This window comes from Nasonia vitripennis, chromosome 1 (assembly GCF_009193385.2).
Source record: "Nasonia vitripennis strain AsymCx chromosome 1, Nvit_psr_1.1, whole genome shotgun sequence".
Lineage (NCBI taxonomy): Eukaryota > Metazoa > Arthropoda > Insecta > Hymenoptera > Pteromalidae > Nasonia > Nasonia vitripennis.
In genome coordinates, this window is record NC_045757.1 from 9,572,601 (window position 1) to 9,596,085 (window position 23,485).

Genomic DNA, 23,485 nt, shown 5'->3' on the forward strand with positions numbered 1-23,485 from the left:
ATAAAGAATTTCGTTATGTCACAAGAATCAATAGTATTCAATTAAAAGAAAGGAAAGCAACGGCTGGATATTGATGCGGCTTTTTACGTACCCGCGTTGTGTTTCTCCGCACAGTCGATACTGTGTATACTTGTAACATTCTAAGAACGCATCGATTTCATTTAAATCACGGATTCCGAATCGCGGGTTGTTATTTTTCAGCGATTTAACAACCGCAGAATTGCATCATTTCTCGTAACGCGTTTTTTTCACTCCAGCTTTAATTAAGTCACACGCTGGCTTGCAGTCTCCAAGCGACAAAGTTCACGAAGACAAGGAGGCGCACGAGTGTCTACTTGTTATTTCAACAATGTCCACGGCGCAATAAACGCGCACAATTGAATGAAGGGATGAAACGAGTAGCGGACCGAATAATAAAATTATACAGGCAGAGCCGCTGGCTAAAAGAATGAATTTCAAAAAAGATGCACTTCCATCAAGTGCGTCTGAAAGGAATCCGTAACGGAGTATGAGAGAGCGCAACAGCGCCGAAAAAAGGGTTAAAGAAGAGGTCAAAGACCTGAGGAAATTTAATAAAGGCCGACTGACTCGAAGAGAGAAAGAATAAAACCGCGACAGACAGTGCGTATGTGTATAGTTGTACACGCACGCAATGCAGTCAAAGCCCGTAGAGAAGGAGAGAGAGGGAGACAAGGACAAACAAATGGCTATCCAAAGGCCGAGCAACCAAAGCCTGTGCTCGCGAGCGCGGGGTCATACGCCTCTGCGATATGCTCGCAGCAGCGTCTGGCGCAACGCCGCATCAGCCCCTACATCGGCCAAAAAACCAAAATGCGCGTATACAGTGTGTGGCGAACGCAACCGCTGCGCGCGAAAACTCGCCGAGTGGAGGGGATGCGAGCGGGTCCGACCGGTGGAGGGGCGGAAGCAAAGATATTCGGCGCGGACCGCTCTACACACGCTATAGAAGCTGCAGGACGCGAGTCTGCTGGAGGAAGTGGGGGAAGGGCGGGCTGAGGCAGAGGAGAGGGGGAATAAAACAGACCCGTTACTTCTCGGAAGAGAAGCCGCCGCCGCACCGCCAAACGGACCTGCAACGAGTCCCAGAACATGCTCTACATGACGCTCTATATACCATGTCAGTCTCCCGACGTGTGCGTTTGTGTGAGTCACTCGCTCTATCCCTCTTTCTCTGCGTATGTATACGCGCGACGCGGGCCCCGCTGGGAGAGCAGGGAGCTAAAACACGAGAGGGTTTATCGAACGCGTCGCGAGGAATTTCGGCGCTGGACTCGAAGGCGTATGAAAATTCCTCAAAAAGTTCCTCACGGCCGACTCGAGGAAGTACAATATTTGCCTCGACGGGAATTTCCCAAGTGAGCGACGTCGCGGGAAATGTGAAAAAGGGCTCGAGAGCTTACTTATTATTTCTAAAATTAGAACGTTCGCTCGCACATGCTCGGCTCCGAGTCGTCATACGGAAATTCTCGAAATTCCGAAGCCGGCAAAAAAGACGCGCGTATTTCCTTGGGGAGTAATGCGCGACAAAACTCGGGCCTTCTTTTTGCGCTCGACAATTTAGCCGTCATAAAGTGAAAAAGCTTAGCGCAAACTTATGGTTATTATATGAGTACACGCTCGCGACCGCAAGGGATATAATTAAGTGTGCGCGTGCGCAGTGGTGGTGGTGGCGGCGGCGGTGGCGATGAAAGAGAAAAAATTTGACGCAAACAAACGAATGTGCAGCGCGTGGCCAGTTGCGTGTAACGAGAGATAGCCGTACGCCCCGCAATAAACCGGCAATCAATCAGTCAATCAATCAATCAATCGATCTATTAATCAATCAATCCCCCTGTAAGGCACCGCGTCTTTCGTGCATGCACGCTTCTTCGGGCGTTTAATCTGCATCAACATCCTTTATAGCTTCTTCGAGGGCTGCATCTACAGCTATACGAGAATAATCTTTTGAAATTTCAAAAGCCGTATCGAAGCGAAAAATAGATCAAACGTATACAAAGTATCGCAGTGCACGAGTTGCTCTCGAGCGCCATCGGCAGTGTTGAACTCGAGGCCAGAATAGATTATACGCGATCTGCTGCTGCTGCTGCTGCTGCTGCTGCACAGGAGGAGGCGAGGACCGGAAGGAGAGAGGAAGCGCGACCGGAGAGGGGAAGGAAGTGCGTTGTCCCAGGCGAGCGTGTATACAACGCGGAGCAGAGACTGTACGGTGTACATACACTCACACATGGGATGCGCTTCGAATTCGGGAACGTCGAGTCTTTGGCGGCGAATACGAGAAGAGTTTTCGGCTCGATTAACGAGTCGGGAATTCATTAGCCGACGCAGGAAGACTTCAGAGCTCGGAGCTGTTCTCGATTATCATGCGGTGTAGCAAGATGTCCAGCAGCAGCGGCAGCAACTCGCAATCAGTCAGCGCCCACCACGCGCGCACGAGGCCGTCCAATAAAAACAAGCTCTTTGGAAAACAACGGAAGTGCAGGCGGTACACAAATACATCCTCCGCGCCCTCATAACGCTTACGAAATCAAAGCTCGCTCGCTCTAAAATTAGAGCCGCTTGCTCGCTCGCTCAGTCCGCGATGTATATAGTCGAGAGGCGCGAAGTAGCGAAAAAGGGAGGCGACTGCAGCACTGAACACATGTGCAAGCGAGAAATGCGTAAACGGGACCCTGTGTGGGCAGCGCACTACACTCGCCTTTGAGGTGAACGTTTCCACGCGCAGGAAACCGGAAATTAAATGTTGCCCCGCCGGAATCGGCGACTATACACGCCGTCCGTCCGTGTGTGAGTGTATGCGGAGAATCGAGCGTTGCGCCATGCTCGATTAATGCGCGCCGCGAGATCGCGGGCGCGGAAACCACGGGGAGCCGATGACGATGATGACGAGTTTGATTGCCGACACGCCGTTTTACCGATTGGAGAGCTGAGTGCATGCGTGTGGTCTTCTCGAGGCGAGAGATTTGTCGAGCCTGCGCAGCGATCGTACGAATTCGTAAGAGAGCTACATACTTACGGTCTATTATCGAGAAATTGGGCGGGAGTCGAACGAGGCTTACCTGGAACAGAAAGAGAAATTTTTCATGAGAATTGGAATTTCGCACGATAAAGGACTTCATTATATCGTATGCACTCGTTGTATAGACTTTATTGTTTGAGCGGGACTTGGTATCGTTGTCGGAACGCGCACTTGTTGCGTTTCCCGAGTTCACGACGATCGATAAGCACTGCACTCGCAGCGAGCTTCACGCAGCTTACCAATAATTTATTAGGCGACTTTACCGCACACTTCCATTATACCGTTATTAATTTTTGACTAAGCGGTTTTAATATTGACGTCACCAATCACATTGCGACTGTACATTTCCTAAGAGAGCACAGGACGAAACAAGTGCCAAAACTCACACGGACGCGCACCGACTTTGGGAATGTGAGCGAGGCGTCGACGAGAGACTCGCCGAAGGAAGATAAGAGGCGACGAAGTTGGTATGAGAGATACCGAGTGAGAATAAGATCATGAGAGAAAGTCGCGATCCCAAAAAAAAAAAAAAAAAAAAAAAATTTCGAAGAATCGTCAGGCATGGCCGGACTGTTGACAGACTCGTGCGAGTATCTGGGAAAAACTCTCTCTCCTGCGGCGCGGCCGTTTTAGATAAAACTTGAATAAATAACCTACTATTAGGCCGAGTCCTTTTATTGAAAAACAAGCGATAGCGCGGGGCCTATCTCTTGGTGCGAGCGTTCAGGCGCCAGTGGAAAAAAAAATTGAATTACGATGCGTGCACGTGTAACAACGGCGCGTTTTCTGGAGAGAAAAACAGAACTTGGTCGCACGCGCGCTAGTTCCGTAACGATTGTTCGGACCTTCGTTATCAGCTCCGGAGCGCTATAAATCAATCAAAACGCATAGGGATCCGTTGGTAATTTATTTAGGTCGGCGGCTTATCTGATAAATATTCCTGAGAAAATAGAAATGACCGGAAACGGTTTCGTAATCGCTAGTGTGCACTGCTCGGATCTCGTTTATACGAACGAGTGAAAGAAGTTCGGATAGTGTATACGTTACGTATAGCCATAGAGTGGGAGTAGAAGTGTACGGTGTACAGAGGCGCGCGATTGATATGCAAGCGGCGGCTCGGATGGGACAGACCTTGTCGATCGTCATTCGCGAAGTACGCGAGGAACGCACCCGTTTGAGTTATTAAGGTCAGTGGCGTGGCTGATGCGAATGGAATTTCTCTCTCTCCGACTGACGAGCCAGCGTGACTGTAAGTTATGAGCAATGATGAAAGCGCCTCGCCTCTAGGCGTTTATTTATTTATCGTTTACTGTTTTCGATATTGGTTTGTTGTAAATTTCGTTTTGGGAAAGTGTTAATTTTACAATCATTTCTACATTTTCATAACAATAACAAATGTGCATCAGCGTCGATCTTCCGGAAATTTTTCGCGAATCACATAACAGGGGCATTATCCTATCTCCCGGTCGCGCGACGACGCGCGGCTAAATTACGCCAATGCGCATGGCGCACCTAACCTTATAAAGCGGCAAGACGGCGTGAAGGAATGCGCGCTTCCCTCCTCGGATGCTCGACCTCTCGGCTTAACTGTTTTTTACGCGCAGCTTCGCGACAATTTTCAAAAACAACGACTCTATATTACAGTACGCACGTCCTTTTCTGCTCGAATTTCAAGTGCACCTCGTGGAACGCGTGGCTGAGTGCATTTTTTATGAATTATTCATCGACGGACTATTCCTAGAACTCGGCTCGACTATTTTCATCCGTCAATTTATGCGAACGCTTCTCTCAAAAATAGTCACCAGCGACTGATGCTCCGTTTCTGAAAACAGTGACGAGTGTGTGAAAGCCATTGTGCGGGAAAATTCATTCGCAGAAGCGCTGTTCCCGGAACATCGTTCATATAATATGAATAATGTGTGTGCATCGCAGAATCGAGCGTTAGTTATTCGAGTTTAATCATCCAAAAGTGAGTATCCTCGACTATTAATAGACGAAGCCAGTGAAATTCCTCTCGATCGTTGCATCAACGCGCGCAGGGAATAGGTGAAAATCCGAGCGTCGATAAGAAGCGTATCGAGCGAGCCACATAGAAAAGTCGAGTGCGCGCACTTGTTTGTCTCTCTCTCTCCTAGCGCGCATTCATAACGGTCCCTCGGCCTTCCACGCTGCGGGCTCGCACTCCGCACATGTGTAAGCACAGACATGTGGCCCCGCAACGCGCGGAGACGAGAGAGAGAGAGAGAGAGAGAGAGAGAGAGAGAGAGAGAGAGAGAGAGAGAGCTGGAAAAGCGAGCGAGAGAAAATGTTATCTGAAATATCGGGCGCCGAGGAATGCGACACTTGCCAGAATGCGACCACCGGAGCTGTTTTTTAGGGCGTGTATACGCGCAGCTTCTCGGAGTCGCTCTTCTTCTTCCTCTCCTCCGCAGCACGTGCGCATGTTATTACACAGCCCCATGGGACGAGAGTCGATATCCGGTCTCGTGTGTGTGCGCGGAAAAGAAAAAAATTGAGAATATTTCACGCCTCCTTATAGAACAATCTCCTCTCGGCGTCCCGAGCGCTCTCGCGAATATAACTATTGAGATCGGTCAGTGAATTAAAGAGCCTCGAGAGACGGTGAGGGGGTATCCCGAAAAAAGCCCGAGAGAAGACGCTGAAGAAGAAGAAGAAGAAGAAGAAGCAGAAGAGGGAGAGGAGAAGGAGTATAGACAGATAGAGCAAGAGGCCAAGGGGTTAAAAACCCGCCGCTCTCGCCGCGCGGCAGATGCACCCAAAGCCGAGAACGAGAGAGAGAGAGAGAGAGACGCTCACAACAGGAAATTCCTCTTCTCCCCTCCTCCTTTTCGCTGCTCCCTTTTTGCAAGCGCTCTCTCTCTCTCTCTCTCTCTCTCTCTCCCCCTGCGCGGAGCTGTGTAATCCGCCAATGATATTACGAGTTTGTTTCGAACTCGGCGCTTTCTCGAAAAGCCAATAAATTTCAAAGCAAACAAAGTGAAAAACACGGCCGAGAGCCGCGCATTCGCTCTCGCGTATGAGAATTCCGAATCGTTATGTACTCAGAAAACACGACGGGGAGAGAGAGAGAGAGAGAGAAGTCCCTCGAAAGCAAACACACTGCAGCGCGGCGTGCACTGGAATGCACAAATATAGTCGCGCTGCTACAGCAGCAGCGGGAGCGGGACAGCGCGTGTGTGTACTATACACATGCAGCGCCGAGTGGTGAATGGACCGGCGGCGGCAGCATCAAGACGACGTTTACGCGCGCGGAGGAGGAGTGCAGCGAACGCAGTCATGCTGGTGGGGGGAAAATGTCAATGAGCCTCTCTCTTGAGAGAAAGAGAGAGAGAGAGAGAGAGAGAGAGAGAGAGAGAGAGAGAGAGAGAGAGAGAGCCGGCACGCCGAGTTGCGTGAGCGTAATTATCATTGCGGGACGACTAGCTGAACACGCACGCGTGCGAGCGTATATAGTGAGCTTAACATTCTTAGGGGAAAATGGCGAGTTTTTTCCAGAAGCATGACGACGCGCGCGAGAAGACTGCCGAAGATGGCTTCAACTTTCGACGCCTGCAATCGCAATAATGAACCGCGGCCGTATAATCGCGCCCATAAAAGTATACGCACGCGGAAAATATACGGAGGTTCTCTATTTTCGTACACTGTTTTGCAGGGATAGCTCGGCGTCATTCGGCGTCAGTGACGATTCTGATGACTCAGGCTATGGGATTACCCTAGGCTTTTTTTCTTCACGCAGATCGATTCGGCACGTGAATCAGTTCGCTCTCTTTAATAGAACTCTTTTATCGCGCTTCGAAGAAGAGAGCCGCGTCAGGAAAAAAATTCACAAAAATGCCGGTCTCGCTCCACATCGTCGCGTCGTCGTTTCCAGCATATTACGTGCACGCGCGCACGAGCGACAGAGAGACGGAAGTCGGCGTTGCGTTAAAAGCTGCGTGCACGCCGCGGCCGAGGAATATACGGTCGTCGAGTTTTACTTGAATGGCCGAGCACGAGATATTAATGCATCGCGGGACACGCGTTGAGAGTTTTTAAATCGCCCGGAAAATGTTTCGCTCGACGCCGCGTATATGGTGTCGGGGATTAATGGACGCTTTACCGCGTTTAATATTCCGTGCGCTGCAGTGAATTAGAAGCCGCGTATATATTGCGCGAGCTGCGTCGGATAGGATGTATATAGTGTTCAACAATGACGTAAACATTCATCGAGAGGCATATTCATAGCAATCAACTTCTTCGCAAGAGACCATAATATATTGTAACATTATAATACACACGCGCGCTGCACGCGAATTCCGCGCCGTCCTTGCACCACATACGCGCGCCTGAACTCGATCTTACGTCCGGCGAGTTCTATACGCGTGCATTTCACGGTACTTTTGCAAAACCCGATGCTGCGGAAAAAGTCGTTCTCGCATCCGGCGCCTTATACGCCTGGATATAACCTCTCCTATATACACTGCATCGCGCTATCTTTCCCATCTATGATGTACTCCCGCGCATTTACGAGCTCAGAGGCTGAAATTATCGTGGTTCACGATATAAATATCGCGAAGGATTAAAAGTTGCCCAAAAGAAAGCTCGGGGATAACGAAAACTCGCGAATTCATGCATAAAATATTCTCGATATACTTCGCGCACAAAAGTGTTGATATTTTCCTATCTCTATATAGAATATGCAGGCGTGTGCGCGCACGTCGGTGATTTGCATACGAGTTGCCGCGGTTCAGAAGCATCGAATGTTCTCTGATAATCTTAATAGAGACGGCCACGGAAAACTGCACCGGTTTACTCTTTACACAAAGGCTGCTAGAGCTTTCCGGGTCAACCCCATATAGATTGGTTATTATACGGGAATTCATTTCCGAGAAAAAAAAATAAGGAAGCACCGCGCGTTTGCTCTTTCATTTCGCAGGACCTCGTTTCTACACAAATATACGATTCTACCTGTTTCCGTAGCTGCACGGTGTTCTGAAATTCAAACTTTTTTTAACATCTTTAATAAAAGGGCCATAACCGTACGCTCAGCTATCAATCTAAAAGAGGATTACTGCGAGCTGACGAGAGCACGCACGCGTTATATTCGTGCGGAGGCGGCCCTGCGCATTCATAATATAAAGTCGCACATACCAGAGATGTGGGAAGCGCCTACAGAGCCGCCCCCGACTCGTTTGCGCGATAGCATTTCTTTCGCGTTTTTCAGAAAACTTGGAATACGCACGCACGCGATGGCCTCTAGACGACTCACTCTAACTTGCGTCGTTCCGTTCGATATGATTTTTCAAAATGTTTTATGCCTCGACTTTTCCCGGAAAAATTCGAGAGCTTCGACTTGTTCACGCGCCGAGCAAAGTCTACGCGTCCATATGCGGAACTTTTCGAAGCAATTTCAAAGAGGGAAAAATTCACTTTTCTAAGCGCGAAACTTGAAATCGCACTTACATTTGAAAAGCGCAACGCGATGCCGCCCCTCCTCAAAGCGGGCGCATAATTTTTAGAGTACCGGCTCGCGGTGGAGCGTTAAACCTTTCCCGAAGAGACGGCGCCACGATGCGTGGGCGTACAACCTCATTGAGGCTCTCCGCTGCGCCTCTGTGTGTGCGTGTGTCTAAAAGTGGATCGCGCTTTAAAGCCGAGCGAGATGCGGTGTATACTCGTATACTTCCTTCTTCTTCTTCAGCTCGCTCCGCGGACAATCGTCTCTGCGCGCGCAGGGGTTCCTCTACGCCGGCGGTGACCTGATTCGATTATGTATTTTCGGAGCGAGCTGTTTAATTGCCGCTTTTTTCTCTGGAATGCGCGGCGAGCAGTGTATAAGGCTCCTACGCGTCGAAGTAGCTGATTGATCGAACGCGCTCATGCAGCATCCAGTTTTATTGTACACTTACTCTCTATCGGAGATTTTATAACGCCGGTGCGTGCACGGAATAAGCTTCTGTAATAATTTCGTGATGCGTCTTCGTCATAAGCACGTGATGCGAAGTTAAAGTTGCGCAAGCAGATAAAGTTGCGCTCGCCTCTGAGGAAACTGAAACGCAACTGCTGCGCCGAGATAAATTTGTTTATACACACACGCAGCTGGTGAAAACTCGGGAAACGCGCTTGATTAAGGAAAAAAGCTCGCGAAAAATTTTCATTGAATCCGGCACTCAATTTGAAAAACATATTGTATTATTGACCGAGAGATAACGCGAAAACAAACACAAAGCCTGCAGATGCCGTGCAAAAAGAAGGACACACGCATCGAGAAGAGAAAGAGAGTTAAGAGAGAAAGACAGGGAGAGACACGGGGAGGCTCGTCACGAGGTCAACGGACGACCGGAAGTCGAGGCTACTATACTCTATCGGCTCGCGACTCTTGCCATTGGACCTCGTTCCCTTCGACGCCACGCGAGTCTATTTTTACCGTTGTTAAAGCCCGGACAATTCACGATTAAGGCAGAGGCAAATGTCTTAAAAAGAGAGCAACCACGGGAGGAGAGAGACGTGTGACGCCAGTATATGAGTGTAGACGATTATTGGGGGTGATATGCTATTTCATGTCCGGAATTTTTTGATTCGAATCGAGCACTCATCTCACGTCGAAACGATCCGAGGAATGAAAAGTTAAGAAGAAGAAGGAGGTGGCTTTTAAATCCGTTCACACGCACTCGCGCCTTTTCGAAGAAGCATAAAAGGCGAAAGCAGCCCGAATAAACGAAACGGCTTATCGGGCAGCCAAGTGCGATAAGGCTAATCCCGTCGAAAACACCGGTGTCGTGAGAGCAAACGAAGCAGAGAGGACGGGAGAAGGGAAGAGACTTCGCGGAGACGGTCACCGCATCGGCAACACGAGAGATGCACGCGCAGGAACTGCGCGTTTATCTGATTTTACTTTTCCGACCGAAACAGCGGCAAATGAACTTTTCAAGTTTGGACTAACGAAGATTTATTGCGTGCGAAGTATCTGTCGGGTCCGAATGAGTATTTTTTTCCTGGAACTTGGGTCGCAGACGCTATTACTAGATAAAAAGTCCCGGAAGCCCGGTCGGAAGAAAGATAAGAGTATACCTCGCGCGAGTGTGACTTACTTCCGAGCAGCGCATCCGCCCACGACCTACGATATTTCGTCACTCGCACCTGAGCATCAGAGATGTCGAAACTCGCCTGTATCGAACTCCAGAGTCTCGAGGAAGTCGTCAATCGGCAAATCATTCCTATATGGGACATAATCGGCACCCACTCGCCGCGCATTCTCCCAGCTCTCGATTCAATTTTCAATTGCATCACACCCAATGAAGAAAAAGGGAAAAATGCACGCGCAAACGACGCGCGCGGAGGAAGAAAGAGAAAGCTCGCGCAGCTCTGTGTATATACTGCGAGAAGAATCGTACACAGACTCGGCGCACACGAGCGCGCGGTGAATGTGTATGAGGGAGGCCGAGGAAGAGAGAGAGAGAGAGAGAGAGAGAGAGAGAGAGAGAGAGAGAGAGAGAGAGGAGAAGGAGGATATTATGTTGGCCATGTGTGGGACCGGAAGTCGGAGTATCCGGCCAGACTCGTGTGGGCTTCTCTCTCCCCGCCGCCAAGCCGTTCTCCTTCCCTCGCTCGCGATCTCTTCCTACGCGCTGCGAGAGACGGCCGATGGATAGGAACGATATCGCGCGCGCGCGAATAGTAGTAGTAGTAGTAGTAGTAGTAGTAGTAGTAGTAGTAGTAGTAGTAGTAGTAGTAGTAGTAGCAGAAGCAGTAGTAGTGGATGGAGCGCTCGTGGTGGTGGAGATTAAAAGGAAAAAAGGGTACTGGAATTTTCATTCATGATTCACGCTGCGCGCGGCTGGCGGGAGTCTGGTGAGCGATGCTGAGAGAGAGAGAGAGAGAGAGAGAGAGAGAGAGAGAGAGAGAGAGAGCTCGGCGGATGGATGCACGTCGCCGCGGGGAGAGATGCTCTGCGGGCTTTTAGAGGTTTCCCGCAACAACGCTTTGGAGAATTGCGACGATGCTCGTCCTTTTAAACCATTCGACGATATTTTTTCGATCCAATAAATCATTTTATAAGCACACGGCGCATGACTGAGTTAAAATTGAAAAAAAGAAGAATAATAAGCGCAAAATGAATTTTACAACGTCAAAGCACTTGCGCAGCGCCTTAAATTTCGGCTGCAACGCGGCAGCTTGTAATATAAAACACTCTGCGGCGTCGTCCCCTCGCGCGCAATAATTTCTCCGCGGAGTAACGAGCGCGCGCACGAGAGAGAGAAAGAGAGAGAGAGAGAGAGAGAGAGAGAGAGAGAGAGAGAGAGAGAGAGAGAACGAGGCGTAAAAAAGAGAGGAGCGCATCAAAGATGAAAGAGTAAGTGAGAGATAGAGGCAGATAACGAGACGACGCGCCTGAGAAACCAAGAGTGAAAAAAGACCGCATCGGCGCCCGGCGATTGGCTTATTATACACGCGAGCATTTTTCCTCCTTTCTCTCTCGCTCTCGTACACCTCCCCCCGTCCTGAAATTCCAGGATGGCGCCTCAACGACGACGACGGCGGCGGCGACGCACTGGAAGACACGAGGGCCTTTGGTTTTGTAATGACTAGGGACACATATCTCGGTCATGTTTTGACGATCGTCGAACGATAAGGGATAAGCTTCGTATGGATTCTACTCCGATGATTCTCCGATAATGTAGTAAACGTACGAGGCGAGTTGAATGGGCGTCGCACGCACGCGCGATGACGGATGAAAAATCGATTATATAGGAGTGGATTCGGTGATGAGCTAATTAAATTTATCGAAGAGCCGAATTCTTTCTCTCAATCTGATATTTTTGGTCGAATCTCACGCATTATTCCAGATAATTACTCGCCCGCCTCATATTTTTCGTGCCCGTGAAATAGAGAGAAAAATGAAATTCGCAAAAAATGTCGCGAGGGACAGCCCTTTAATCGCGGATAATAATCGTACCAGTCGACGAGCGAGCCGGAGCAAATGAAATTCCAAGCCGAAAGGAATTCGCGGCCGGAATAAATCGGAAAGTGTCTCGCCGAGCCGAAAAACAGAAGACTTTACGAGGCGAAGAGAAGGCGCGCGCACGAGAAGAAAAAGAAGGAGAGGCAGGAAAAAGGAATAGAAATGTATTCCAATATTCGAGCGTATCGCGCGCGCGCGCATAGATAAATAAATACATACGAAAGTCGCTCGCCATTTAGCCTCGTCTCTCTATCGCACTTTTCCGTTCCTCCTTCCATTCTTTTTCGATCGATGCTTCGCCGGAATTTTGGAAGCGCATCGAAATCGAACGAAATAACTGTGGGAAGGCATTTCCGCGTTTTTCGAGATCAGAGGCCATTCGACGCTTTCCCGTTGCAGATGGCGGCGGGCGAAGCGACACTTCACCTCTCCCGCAGAGCCGAAGTGCTTTACGGGGAAAACCAAAGCCCCGAGTCCCAGCAAAGCGTTCCAAAGCCCTCCGAGCGAGTGACGGCGGCAGCGACCCAACCAACCTGAGCCCGCAGGGGTGCAGGAAGGGAGTAACGCTGCACGGTGTAAAAAAAAATTTTTTAAAATATGATAAATCGTGTATTTTTTTTTACCAAAAATACACGATTTATCATATTTAAGTGGATTCTCTTGAAAACTGAAAAAGCTAAGACAACTTTTCTCGATAGATTTAAGTTCAGTAGACAAAAATTTGTAAGTCGCATAGTTTTTTTCCAAAAAATATTATAAATATTGAAAAAGGCAAAGATTTTATCGCTAGAATTGAAAAATGAGCCTTTCTTCCTTGAATTTTGGGGCCTCCGAAATCTATTGTAGGCCTTCCCAATATTTTTCTCTTTTTCCACATAACTTAAACTATACTCTAATCAAATTTCATCGAATTCCGTTTACTTAATCGTGCGATATTAGGTTTTCATACAAAAAAATTTTTTATAGCACAGTGTAGCTAAAATCCGCTGTTAAGTCACGCCTATCTGTGACTAAAGTAGTCCTTTTTTGCACCGTGTTTACTCGCTACGCTCGTGCGCTAACCTCACGGTGCAAATAAGGACTACTTTAGTCACGAATAGGCGAGACTTGCGGACTTTAGCAATCTGCGATATAAAATTTTATACGATACTCTTGACTTAAATGGTTAGTTTTACACGGCGCTAAGTCAGACGTACCGTAATGTACTATTTTTACACCGTGCGCCGTCGACCGAGAGCGTGGGTCTTTTAAAGAACCCGACGCAGGCGACGGAGCGGAGATTCAGTCGGTCAGCCGACGAGCAACTACGAATGTAAGCTTCAGTGTAAACCCAAAACAACAAAGCATTCTTTTAATATACGAACTACAAACTACTGAGTGTTTCGATTCTCTATGGAAAACCTGTCCAAGCAATCCTTCATTCCTATCCTTCATTCCTACATAACGAGTTTTATCAATTTTTACTTTTTCACGCAAACCATGAACTCGCAAAATTCCTTCCATCTCGATACACGCAGGAGTATCTCGCCTAAACGAGCACTTCGTCCTCGCCTAGGCTCCGGGGTGTCGGCAGCACCGGATACTCATTCGGGAATCTAATTTATATTGAAGAATTCCGAAGCGAGCTGCAGGGGAGAGAGGCGTCGATCTTTGAGGCGCCGCCGTTTAAGATGCATTATGCTAGCGGGTGGTCGACAATAGGTGCGAGAGACGCCCGGAGAGGGTTTCTGGGTATACAGGCCCGATGAGAAGGAGAAAACGGCGAGATGAAACGGAGGCGTGAGGAGGAGAGAAAAAAACACGAGGGAGAGAGAGAGCGAGGATTTTCACTCTTGGGCGTGAGCTTTTTGACGCCTCGGCTATCACATCTGTTATACACCCACATTGGAGCTACTTTGACTCCGATAATCTAATTGTTATAAATTTATATAGATATAACCTCTTCGATAAATTCCAGGACTGTCACGTGCTCGTGTATCCCATATACGAGCATATAAGTACTCGGCGTTACATACGCAAGCGGGCGACGCAATTTCTCGCGACTCCAAGCGTTGGGCAATACTGTCGCGTCTCGGCTACAGGACAGTTGCGAAAGACACAACTGCCGAGCTCGAAATGAGATGCACGCTGGAAAATGTGTATACGTGTTTATTCAGGAGCAGAGTTCCTCCGACTCTGTTTGCCGCGAGCTTCGAGTATATATACAAGCGCTGCGATGATGTCGGGTTTTTACTCGCGGCCTCGAGCTCGTCCTTTCGCAGCGAATATATATATATATTTTTTTTTCAACACATACACGCGCGCGTTGATTATTTATACGCCAGAGCTGTGGCAATCATTAGTTTTTCTCTCTGTCTCTCGGTTGAAGGCCTGTGGCGTTGCGTTGCGTTATAACTAATTTTCACGATTTTTGAGCTTACTTCTTCAAAGGTCGGGAAGCGACGCTCGTTTCGGAATTTTAGAACGTTTTATCAATGACGCAAGTTCCTAACGTATGTTGCTCTACAGTTTGTTTATGCATGCATCGAGTTTCCGTGGCGCAACCAAATCCGATTGCGGAATCGATTTTTATTGCATCAGCCTTCTCCTACAGCTTGACCATCAGCCTGCAAGTTCGACATTAGAATAGAAGCCATAAAAAAATCGTCGTCACAGAAAATTTTTCCTACGCCGCATTCCATCGCGAGCAAACACATCGTCGCTCCGCATTTCGCAACCGTGCGAGCTAGCCTATATTAAAGAGCGTATACTCCCACGCGCGCGTGAGACGATTTTCGGCCGAAAACATATCAGTGGAAAATTCAAATGCGCGGCAGGTGTGTGGCGAGCTGTATTTTGAAATCGTCGAGCGTGTGCTATCAAATAAAGCCGGGAGAACAAACGGGCTGGGAGAGCTGTAAAGGAATGCAGGAGGCAAGCAAACGAGAGCCGAATTCCTGAAGTAACCGGGTTTTCCGTGCCTGCGTGCATATGCCTGTGTGATATAACGCCGCCGTCAATCATCGGAGTTACTCTCTTTACTTTCTTGCGTTCTTGCTCCCATTTTACCGTGTTTTCTCGTCTGCATTCTTTGGGCTTTCCATATCGCGAGCTTCTGGATTTTCGAGCTGCGTTTTTTGGACTGAAAAAACGTATACAACACACTCCTGGCGAGCGAGGCGTATTTATCCATCGATTCCAGCTTGATCAAACAGCGAAGAGAGCGCGGAGTATTCCGAAAATCCTCAAAAATGTGAGAATCACACAAGATGCTGTGTGCACGAAACAAACAGAAAGCCGAAATTCCTGATAACAGCAGCAGCAGCATACTGCACATGTGTTGCGATTACGTAAAAGTTCATTTCCCCTCCCGTTCTCATTCCAGAGAGAAAAATAAACTGGAAGCTCATCCTCTCTTCCATGCCCCACGCCCGAGATGCATATAGAAAAGGAGGCAATGTCAGAGAGCGCAGCGCTCTCTGTTGTTTTGTCGCCGGCGCTGCTTTGACACAAATACCGAACTGACACGTCGCTACACACACACACACACACACACACACACACACACACACACACACGAACACACGTATACACATAAGATCCTACATAGCTGCCTCGAGAGAAAGAGAAAGAGGATATATGAGCGGCCCGTAGACGCGAGCCGGAGATAAGTCGCCGGTGCATACGCGAGCGCGTTACACGCATTTTCGACGTCGGCGGCGGCGGCTTCTTTTAACGCGTCGGGCGCCAACAGGATAATGCGCGCCGTGTACGAGAGCCGGCTTATCGCTTGGCCCACGTCGATTCGTCGTTCCGATTGATGCGTTTCGTTCGAAGCGCCTGTTTACGTAATCGAGCGGACTGGTCGCCTCCTCGTGTTGTGGGCCTCGATTTTCCCGGAATTTCGGAACTCGACTGGTATTTTTATTGGTGTTTTCTGATTGCCGCGCGTAGATATTACCTTCGAGTTTTACAGGATTAGTGTCGCGTGTTTTCCTCTCTGCACTGAGACAAAAATCATGGACTCGTTGCTGGTGAGTCCCCCATGGAGTATATCCTGCGCGAGCGGTCTGGAGTAGTTCCAGGTGCTGCCGCATATAGTGCAGTAGCGCCACGGAAAATTTCCTGTGACAAGTCCAAGCAATATTTCCACAGAGCCATCCGCAATTATCGGGGTAGGCTCATGGAATAGTTGCGGGCGCTCGTACTGCTAGGATACAAATCTCATCAGTGAGTTTGTGACCTGATCAAAATCTTTAAGTTAATTGAATGAACTTTAATAACAAATATCTTATTCATATCAGTTATAGATAGATGTTTTTACTCGAAGGAAATTAGAATATATGGTTTAGTTGAAATCTTGTGTCTGCCTTGTTATGAAAGTTCATAAGTTCTCAAGTATTAATTATATGCATAGTATAACCTCCACAAAGTTGAGATTGTATCGAATATATTTGAAATATAACTTTTTAATGCATTTGCAAGTGTATAGATTAAATAAACTAATGTTTAGAGGAGTTCCAATAAATTTTGCTTCTATCGGTGATTTGGTCCAAATTTCAACTTTTTTATTTAGAGACCTACAGAAATAAAAAAAAATACGGGCTAATTCTTCATCAAAGCAAGATAAAAAAGGTATCTATAATATTTTCTGTAAACCTAATAGTTTTTCAATTAAAAATCATGCAAACTTGGAAAAATCAAAATATGTCAGATTTTTATTAATTACTCCAAGAATTACTCCAAGCTGCTCGCGCAGGATATACTCCATGGGGGACTCAGCAGCAACGAGTCCATGATTTTTCTCTCAGTGTGGAAACAAGTTTCTGGAATTTATACACTGCAGCGCTGCTTGCTTTCCTTCGGAAAATCAATTGGTCGGCATCTCGTCGTCGTTGTTTTGCTCGTCGAGTGCACTATATCGAGGCGCTTCTCGCGTGCAGCTCATCAATGAAACGCGCTTATCGATTCGAGTGCGCGCACACATTAGAAGAAAGGGGCCAGTTTATCGGCGGACGGATATGCGTTTTCGTAACCGCTGGAATTCACTACGTCTTTCGTTCATTGAGATTACCAAGTTTCGTGTCCAAAGTCTCGAGTTTGTGTACTCACGATTGTATGGGGCGCCAATGAGTGATAAGGCCGCGGCGCGACTCTACATCGATTGGGACACTCTTTGCCTCACTTACCTGCGAACAAAAAGATAAACGTGTTGTGATTACCGTGCCGTTTGCGTTATCGCTCGCGCTGCATGTTATTCGTTATTTATAAAAACAGATGTTCCGTTCGCTCTGATATGCCTCGGAAATGTGTATTACGATCACAAACGCGCGTTCTCCGACATGTATACGAAGGTTATATACGCGAGGGTCATCGGAAAGGTACCGCGAAAGCCAAACAAATTTCTTTTTCTTCGTCATTTCGTTAGCGGGCGATCGAGGACGATCCGCTGTGGGAGCAGAGAGCCAACAAATACCTGAGCGTCCTGCGCCCCCCCTGGTTTATACCCCGAGCGCGTCCGAGCATAAAGAGCGACAGTAAAGTCGCAGGAATATATGCGCTGCACCGAATCTTCTCGCGGTTATAAATAAGCTCTCTCTCTCCCTCTCTCTCTCTCTCTCTCTCTCTCTCTCTCTCTCTCTCGGGTAATGATCAGCCGGCGATCGATCGAAAGTACAGAAAGTCAAGCGCGCCAGACAGTGCGTTTTAATTGCGATCTAAAGGAAATAGAGAAAAACGAGTTGAAATCTCGCGCCTCCGCGCGCCCTCAATTAAATCATGCAAATTCCAGCGGCGCTCGCTCTCTTTAATTGGGCCCGGCGCATCGGCAGCTTTTAATATCATTCGATTATCATCGACAAAGCCGCGCGGAGAGGAATTCGCGCGCTCTCGCTGCGCAAAAGGAGCAACGAGACTCGGCCAGACTCAGCACTGGAATGCAACTTCAGCCGGCACTTTGCAACAGCCGCCGCCGCTGCTTACGTGCACCTCTGCAGCAGCAGCAGCGAAGAAGAAGCGAAGGAAGAGAGAGAAAGAAGATGCGCGCGCACAACAAACAGACGCCGCCTCGTAATTTGTTTTCATACGTTCGTGGCTCGCGCGCAAGCGGTCTACGCCTCCTGCAGCAGCAGCAGCAGCAGCGCGCGCGCGCGCGATCTCTCGCCGGTGATCGCCTTCTACTTCTGCTTCTCCCCCGACCACCACCTCTTCTTCTTCTTCTTTTCATTCCTTCCGCTGGGCTCGTCGGTGTGTAGGGCCTTGGCCCCGGTCTTTCCTCGAAAAATTTCGGGGCCATCGCCAACTTTCTACACACACGCGCGCGCGCATACTCACGGCGCGAAGATCGGCCGGATCTTCTCTTTTATCGGCGCCCCGTTTTTGTTTCTGCCTTTTTCTGCCGACGCCGCCACAGCTTGTCTCTCTCTCTCTCTCTCTCTCTCTCTCTCTCTCTCTCTCTCTCTCTCTCTCTCTCTCGTTTGAATCGGCTGCTGCAGCAGCGGCGCGAGATGGAGATTTCTTTTCGCGGACGTTTGCGTGCGTGTGTGTATGAAAGAGAGGAGAGTGAGCCCTTTCGCAAGTATAGTTTCTCGGAACACGCCTACGCTCTCGCGCTCGCGCTTCTGTCCTCGCCGGGCTTTATTGCCTTTGTGAATTAATTTCGCTTATTGCGGCGTATTGAGGTGAGGAAACGTAAAGCGAGCTTTTGTAGGTGCGAGGAGTGTTTCGAGAAAAGGATCGACTGTATGAAGCGCAAGTGGTAACAGACGCGGTGAGCAAGACCGAGAAGTCGGGATACCGATTTGGAAAATTTTTCCCGAGCGGAACGCACGAAGCAACGGCCTCTCGGTCCGTCCAATCGTCCCTAAGCGGAAACGGCGATTTGGGCAACGAGGCCTCGCGAATTCCCTCTCTCTCATCTCTTGATACGCTTCTCCTTCGGCGCGTCTCGTTTCTAAATCGCCGCCGCCGGACGCGACCGAGACGCCAATGTCCTCCAGCCAAACACTGCGGATGGCGCGTATACAGAGGTCCAGCGCTCGAAAACAAGGGAGAGAGAGAGAGAGAGAGAGAGAGAGAGAGAGAGAGAGAGAGGCCACTCACAAAAACCTGCAGCGCGCCTATGAAAAATATTACACACAACTCTCGAGTTGCGCAAGGAAATCATTTTTTTTGCGGGAAAAACCAATGGCGCGGTATAAATAACCGCGCATCGCGGCTCATAAATCATCAGCGATACACATACAGCATAGCGCAAAAATATAAAGCGACTAATGAGAAGCACGTAGCTATGAGACAGAGAGAGAGATGAGAGAGAGAGAGAGAGAGAGAGAGCGAGAGAGAGAGAGAGAGAGAGAGAGCGCGGGGGCATATTCTCTAAAAATAGAATAATAAAAAGAGCGAGCGAGAGAGAGATACAGTATATTGACTAAGTCTCGGCTTATGCATAGCAGCGGCGGCGCCCCGGGGCCATCAATCATCCCAATAATTGCTTCCCTTCCCATCATATAATTCCTATGGAAACTATCTCTCTCTCTCGCTCGCGCTCTCCCCCCGCCGTTACTTCCGACCTTCATCTCTCTCTCACTCGAGCCTCATCCTCACTTTCTATAATGCGCGATATGCTCCTTTTTGGCCGCTTCTCGGGCGAAGCCCCCCTGCATTCCGAGCGCGAATATTGACACTGTCTCGTCCGGCGAAGCTTATATTTGTTCGTGCATTAGTTTATCATCGCGCATTGGAAATTTGAGAGCGGCCGAAGCTGTTTGCTAAGCCCTCGACGTATTAATCAACGTTGAAGGAGAGCATCGGAGACTGGCCACTGGTCGTGATACAGAGAGATATACTTGAGAGAGAGAAAAGCAGCTAGCTCTCTATTGCCCGAGGACGGCATAAACACTCATACAGCACCGCTATATTTCCCCAGGCGGAGCTGGGCACAATCGGCCGGAGAGCGCGCGGAAGGACTAATTAGGTAAATGGACGGTCGGAGATAAGGAAGTGCCGCCGCGGCGGCGATAGCCCCAAAGTCAGCTGCTGCTGCCGGCGGAGCCCCACGCGAGTCTCGGACTCCGTGGGCGGCTGCTGTTGCGTATTGCTCTGCGCCGTAAACGAAAATTCTCGATCTCCTGCAGCGTGTGCGTGGGTGGTTTTTTTCTAGCCGCGCGCGCGGATTGTTTCCCATTGTGCAACGCTTTACGGCGACGGCGCAGAGAGAGAGAAAATAAAAATATGCAAATCTGCGCGCCTAAGTAGAGTAGGTCAATAATTGGCGGAGCGACTCTCTCACGTGTCCCAGCGCGCAAAAAAAAAGCTTCATTCACGAGCCCCTCTCACTAGCGCAGCAACGACGAACTATAATGAATGACGACGCGCTTCTCTCTCTCTCTCTCTCTCACTCTCATCCGGAATTGAGTCACGAGAGTAGGAGTATACACAGAACTGGCTGTGTGCTTCTTTCTTTTCATTCTCGCGCTCGCTTTTTTCTCTCCTTCTCTTTCGCTTACTCTTGGCTCAACTTTTTCCAGCCTCAGAAACGGCATGTATAATCGACTCGAGTGAAACGGAGAATTTTCGTGGGTCGCGTCGTCGTGGGATTAGAGTGGAATGCGCGCGAAGGTATAGTGTGTCCGCCTCTCACTCCGCGGGAGAGTATATAGCTCTCGCTATCCGTATACGTGTGACCGTGTTGTATTATACTGTACACCTATACGCCCCGCATTCCTTCATTCATTTTCTCATTCTCGTTCATAAAGCTTACGTATCATCGAGGCTTCATTCAGAGAAATTCCACGGCTTTTCGACTCCTTATTTTTTATCCTATACGCGGACTATACCGTTATAGCTCGTTTCTGTTTTTTTTCCGTCGCTAATGTTGTAACGCTTTTACGACCTATTTTCTCGTCGAATCGACGCCGCGCAAATGTATCTCAACGACGAGATACATCGCATAACTAAACAGTCCAAAAGTGCACAGCTGACACGAAGCCCCATTCCAGCCTAGGCCATGCACACATGTGTCTCCCATTCCGGTAGTTTCTCGCGACCCAGATAGCCGCGGAAAAAGTAGGCTCCCACCGCGAGAGAGATAGAGAAAAAAGCGATGGAGAAAGAAGAAGCGCGGAAATCTTTCATTAAAGCCTTTCTCCTACCTGGTCTCCCCGTCCTCCTTCCACCACCTGTATGTATGTACGGCTCACGACTATGAATGGGATTCTTTGTGACCGAGTGCGCGTGTACTTATTGGCTTTCGAAAACTGGAGAGAAAAAAGCTTTTGGGCTGATGCGGCGAGCGCTCGGATTACCGAAATTGTAGCGGCGCTGTTGTTCGAGTACTCGTTATACTCGTGTTCATAACATTCCGCACCGCTTTATTCCCAAGTGGCTGAAACAAGATACTTATTCGAAAATTGCTTTTTCCGAAAATCCTCGGAATTCCAATAGAGCGAAAATAAAACAATGCACCGATACTCGCGTGCCCACAATATTAGTATCCCCCGATCAACATATATAGAAGAGGCGCACCGCCGCAATTTCCCTCGACTGTCTCCCTCTCTCGCGTTTTCATGAATGGAAGACGACGGCGGCGTACACACACACACACGCTCGCGCGTTCTCTTCTCGTCAAAGTCGAGAAAGCTGCAACACACATAGCCGATAAGGCATCGTCGTCGGCGGCGGCGTCGGCGTCAGGAAAGAATAAACATGATACCAGCGGGGAGGGAAGCGTGAAAAGAAGAAACACGGAGGAACTATCGATCGACACTTTGAATGAATCGAGCGAGGCGGACAGTTATAACGGCGACGGAAGCGCTTTATTTACAGTAGATTCCAGCCAGTTACATGTTATCTTCACGGCCGAGAGTTTATCGGAGAACTTTCTGTTGGCCAGTGTCTCTCTCTCTCTCTCTCTCTCTCTCTCTCTCTCTCTCTCTCTCGTATACACGCGTGTGTGTGTGTGAGAGAGAGAGGATATCAGTCGGTGACCCACTATACGCGCGTACACACACACGCACATCGTCTGAGGAACGCAAAAGCGCCGCTGCGCCATTCTCATCCCACGTGACCTCTCTCTAATATCCTCTTTTCTCAAAAATCACCAAAGCAAAGTAAAATCATCCCGCTCTCTCGGAGCACTGCACACAATACAGGCCATTTTTTCACGCAGACGCTCAGAATGTGCAGCGACTCGCGGAATTAGACTCCGAGCGCGCTCGCCTCACGAGCATGCACCAGCATATGCGTCACTGCTCTTATTCCGGGAATTGAAATTGAACTTGGTATTTTTGAAATTGTCATATTCCAATTCAGCTTTCTTCTTCGTTCAACACACGCATATATAGACGAGAGCTACGACTTATCGCTCCGCGAATATTTCAGTTTTATACTCGCTGCATGATGCGGGCGGTCGAGGAAAAGGAGCTTTCGGCTGACCTCAGTACGCGGCGATAAAAGTTTTTCCTGAAAAATCCCCTCCCGAGTAGTAGACGCTGTAAAAGGAGAGCATACGCCGAGAAGGAAGAAAACGGCCGTAAGGACTAAGTGCATTCCGCGTTACCGCGATAATTAACGTCCTTGTATATGAACTCGTCCTTATATACACTCCGAGGAGACACAAGATGCCATGAGACGCGCAATTATACAAATTAATGGGTTAATAACTCTTATACGCCGAGAAAAATTTCATACATATAGGAATCGCACAAAGCCAAAGTCCGCCCGGGCATAAATTCGATCTGGACCTGCCGTATATAGTAAAACCCGGCCGCGTCCTAGTAAACAAATTTGGCATTCGAACCGCCGCCACCGCCGCCGCCGACAAAAAAAGTCGTATACCGATCGCGGCTCTCAGCACACGTGAGCGAGGAGAGCGCAAAAAAACCGTTTCTTACCTGCAGACGCGCTTGCGCACAAAGGAATTTCTCTGAATGAACGAAGCGCGCGTTTTATATAACCTCAAGAAATTTTTCTACCTGAACGCGATAGGTCACCATCTTTTTATCCTTCTCTCTCTCTCGCGTGCGCTAGTCGATTGAAATACCTCAGGCGTTCGATAATATGCTAATTCCCCCTGTATCCGTCTGTCCGAGTTGAGAACCAAGGCCGAAAGCGCGAACGTACAAAAATCGAGAGATTTTCGAGGGAAGTCGGCAGACTCGTCGGAGCCTACATAGATTTGAGGCGTCAATAGTTTCGACAAAATGGCTGCCGCGTTCACGAGATGGCGTCGACCTCGCCGCGTAACGACCTAGTAGGGGGCGGTAGAGAGAAACTCGATATCGATTACAATCGAACTCGTTTGCAGCGATTCCGCGACTCTACGCCGCACACACTCCCATAGTTATACACGCAGAACAAGACCGGCGGGTATTCTACTACTACTATTACTACTACGACGTCCGCGAATGTCGCGGCCAATTACCCCGCGGGGCCTTAAACGACAGGACGTTCAATGACATCGTGCGGAGCGCAAAGAATCTCGCCTGCCTTGTGCTATCTCGGAGCTGGGA

General features: G+C 48.8%; 1 protein-coding gene across 8 annotated transcripts in view; it reads right to left on the reverse strand.

Annotated features, from left to right (window-relative positions):
- LOC100120252 (serine/threonine-protein phosphatase 4 regulatory subunit 1) overlaps nt 1-23,485 on the reverse strand; it is a 151,102-nt gene that overhangs the window by 36,797 nt on the left and 90,820 nt on the right. Inside the window, exons 4-5 of one of the 8 annotated variants that reach the window (XM_032595786.1) lie at nt 17,091-17,167; nt 3,035-3,077 (exon numbers count right to left, since the gene is read on the reverse strand). The exons of the other annotated variants lie outside the window; for them this stretch is intronic. The gene's annotated coding sequence lies outside the window, so the exon portion shown is untranslated. The remainder of the gene's footprint in view (nt 1-3,034; nt 3,078-17,090; nt 17,168-23,485) is intronic. 8 annotated transcript variants of the gene reach the window in all.